This window comes from Mobula hypostoma, chromosome 5 (assembly GCF_963921235.1).
Source record: "Mobula hypostoma chromosome 5, sMobHyp1.1, whole genome shotgun sequence".
NCBI lineage: Eukaryota > Metazoa > Chordata > Chondrichthyes > Myliobatiformes > Myliobatidae > Mobula > Mobula hypostoma.
In genome coordinates, this window is record NC_086101.1 from 49,712,583 (window position 1) to 49,716,551 (window position 3,969).

A 3,969-nucleotide genomic window follows, 5' to 3' on the forward strand; every position below is an offset into this window, starting at 1 on the left:
CTCAACTGGCCTGATATTTCTCACTCCCGTATGCCCTCTCATTACCATCTGAAATTCTGTCAACAATTGGTGTACCGTCAGCAAAATTATAGATGGCATTGGATCTGTCATGGGTGTAGAGAGTAGAGCAGTGGTGTAAGCACACATCCCTGAGATGTGCCAGAGTTGATTGTCAGAGAGGTGGAGATGTTGTTTCCCATCTACACAGATTGTGGTCTTCCGGTTAGGAAGTCTAGGATCCAGTTACAGAGGGAGGTACAGATAAATTATAATTTAAATTGTAGTTTATAGTATTTTACATATTGCAGTGTCCTGCTGCCACAAAACAATAAATCTCATGACATATATCAGTGATACTAAACCTGATTCTGACAATATAATATTCTCTTTCCCATTATTTGACTGAAGTTTAAAGAAGCCACAATTGTTTAGACAGTTCAACAATTCTCATTTTGCCTGTGACTTTGTTTATCAATTCATCAACATGAAAGGATCAAAGCTTCAAAGGAAAAGGTGTGGAAGAGTTGCAAAGCTCATTTTTTCCATGCTAGGCTTGCAGGATAGGAAACTATGACAGGGAATACTTCCTAATATTTATACAATACAATGATATATATAAAAACCATGTTGAAAAATCTAAGTGACATACTCCTCCCTGATGATAAGCAAAGTAAAAAGATGACAGAAATAATTCACTACAATAACATAATAGGCAACAATAAAAGAACCACTTTGAAAAGCAGTGTTTAATTAAAATCGGTGTGACAAAAAAAAATTACAATTTGTAATCACCAAGAAATGGCTAAGCAGACACATTTTTAAACAGAAACATTTTTAGTAGAACATTTAAATTTTTTTAAGTGTTTAATAAAACAAAATTACAGTTCAATCTTAGTACATCAAAGTAACTACATTTTAGACGTCTGGTAAAGAATGAAAATACCACTTTAATCTTATTCCTAAACTGACAGAGCAGATGTTGCCTCTTGTAGGAACTGCTAAACTTTCATTTTACTGGATTTTTTTCAACCATTATTCAATCCTTGAACAAGGAAGTTAATTATTATGTAAGATTCCATTAAATTCGTTTGATCTTAAATTTCTAGTCCTGATCTTCGAAGTACTATTCTGGGTTTAACTCTTCTATCTCACTTGGGGAAATTATTTATTTAATAACTTAAAAAGTCACATTTTCTTTAGCTCATTAATAATGTGTCAGTGCTAAAACTGCTCCAAAATAATTGTGAGATTCTATATTTTCTGATGGATGACTGGCCCTTTACTTGCCTCTCCCTGTTTAAACTCCTGCATTTAAAATAAAATGTTCCCATAAATAAAGCATCCCTTCAGGTAGTACAATCTTTTTAGGATTTTATCTCTAGGCAATTGTCATCCTATGAATGGATTAATTTGGATGGAAGCATATTTGCCAAGTATTAAATACAGATGTAAGGATGGTTATTATTTTTTCCCAATAGAGCTTCTCTTTTGTATGCTACCAGTATGGTAGTAAAAGAAAATACTTGCATTGATATAGTCATTTTCATGTCTTCTGGATTCCTCAAGTTGCTTTAGTTAATGAAATAATTCTCTGGATTGTTATTACTGTAGTGATGAAGTATCACTACTAATTTGTGCATATCTTAACGCCACAAGCAGCTTTATATTAATGTGCAGATAATGTATTAACTCCAGCATGCACGATCCCAAGCTCAGCTGTGAAAGAGGAGGGTTCAGTATGGGGTTAGCAAACCCATCCCACCAAAAACCCAGAGCTACAGAAATGCCCATAGAAGCTCCAAAGACCCCATCTCTGGGAAAGGGAAAACCTTTGTCGAGAAGACCAAGAAGATAGCAAACTGCTGTCAGTGGCCTATGTCACAGTAGGGATGATGGATTTAGATAAGTAAGTAGGAAAGATAATCTATTGATTGAGTAATACATATTGGCCAAAAGTGACAACAATTCCTCTGCTCTGCTTCAAAACAGCATTGTGGAACAATAGTGGAAGGTGTGGCAAGTATTATATGCTTAGCAATTGATGATATCTATGCAGTGGTGCTCAAAATTATAGGCTAATATAACTTCCTTAATGCAAATATCCACTGAGCTATAACTAGCACCTAACAAGATGGCAATAGTTAAAATTAACATGAAAGCAGGGAAATATAAACTACATTATTTAATTATCTGATTTTAAAGACCCAGTGCACTGTTGATTGACAAACAATATGGCTCCTTTACATACATCATAGAGAAATTGCAAAGCACTGAACTAACTGCTCTTTATTTTTCTCTACTGACATGCTGTCCCCTTTTTTTTATAATAAAAGTTCTCAATTCCATCCAGATTAATCCCAATCCATACTGTTTTAAACAGTCCATAAACAGTGTTTGGAATTAAACCATCACACTACTCCATCTGCCCTAACTGATTTCAGCAACTGCTTTATATTTTGTCAGTTTGTGAACATACATTAAATAAAAACTAATATGCCTACAAAGAACCTCATAACTCCAAAGTAAACAGCCGTCCTGCCTGAACCATTCCTGGCTACTTTGTAAATGTCCACTGAAGCAGCAGCTGTAGGAATGGGACAGGAAGTTTACAATGACCGTCTTAAAGATGCCTTGCTACTAGAGCTCTCACCTAGAAGCCATAAAGGGTAGCTAAGAGCCAAGAGTGAAAGGTGAAAGGAAGAATGATAAATCGTTTTCTTCTGGACAGATCTAAAAATGTGTCCATATTAGATCACTGCAAATATGTTAAACCTTTGAAACTATAGGAGTTGTCTTCAGCAAGAAATTAGACATTTTTCCCATTGTTGAACTTAGTTCTTCTGATTAGCCAGACCTGACACAACAACGACAATAACTTGATAACACTGCTAACTGATTGCAAACACAGACTGACAAGTCCCAGCAGGTGGTTACTATCAGCGGAGAGAAAAAGGGCTTTGCCAGAGAAGAACTCTTCAGGAAAGAAAGAATATGATGGTAACCTAGAATCTAAATGAAATTCAAGTCATTTACCCTGATTATCAAATGTCAGGCCCAGGAACTGTGACTACACCGAAGTTCAGAATCCCTTACTAAGTTCCGTCTTTGTCCTCCACACTTGCGCCCTGAGCTTATATCTTCTCCTACTACTTTTACATAACTTTTTAATTCCCTTGCCAGCCCTTCAAACACAAGGTAGTACTTGCTTTCACAATTGCCGTTTCTATTTCTGCACTCCGGCAGATATTTATGCAATTACAAAGAAAAAGCAGGTTTCAACACTATTCTAGTGCAATATTGGTCCCGATTTCAAGGTAATAATTCTGAATATTGAAACCAAGAAACCAATAGGGTGATTCTACATTTGGTCTCCATGCTTGACTAGTCGTCTCGTTGTTAATGAAAAATATTAAGTCCTTTTTAACATGCTTCATTTACAGCAAGCAATAAATGAGGAAGAGAAACTTCCTGTTAGATATATCGAAACCATTTGCATTATTATTGAAGTGACTTAAATCCTATATCCTATAAAACTGCAGTGACACGAACTGCCGCTATCACAAGATCGAATCGCGATGATAATCATACCACTTCGAGAGTTCTTCTCCTGGAAGTGCAAGTTTAAGCTTCGCTTAAACAGTTTTCAAAATGGCAGGGTAGAAAGCGAGGTTAAACACTCTTTCGGACTTCGAAAAGTTAATGCACACTACAAGCAGCATGCATGCAACTGCGGCGTGTACTAAAACGGTATAATAATTTCTTCGATCCGATTTTTTTTGTGTTTAATATTGTCGGATTTGACATGATGGACGCCACGTTGGGGATGCAAGCAGAGATCTTAAGGACAAAACTCGGAAATCTGCTGCCCCTCTCCCCGGAACACCAACAACACAGCTGCTTCTACATTCAGATGGAAGTACTGTTCTCTGCTGGTATGTCAGCCAGGAGCTAAGTGGAGTAGTATGTAAA

General features: G+C 36.4%; 1 protein-coding gene across 1 annotated transcript in view; it reads right to left on the reverse strand.

The window, feature by feature from the left end:
- Positions 1–738: 738 nt before the first annotated feature.
- Positions 739–3,969, reverse strand: part of kctd12.1 (potassium channel tetramerisation domain containing 12.1) — a 4,678-nt gene continuing 1,447 nt past the window's right edge. The window contains exon 1 of the mRNA XM_063048469.1: positions 739–3,969. This exon is cut by the window's right edge and continues 1,447 nt beyond it. The gene's annotated coding sequence lies outside the window, so the exon portion shown is untranslated.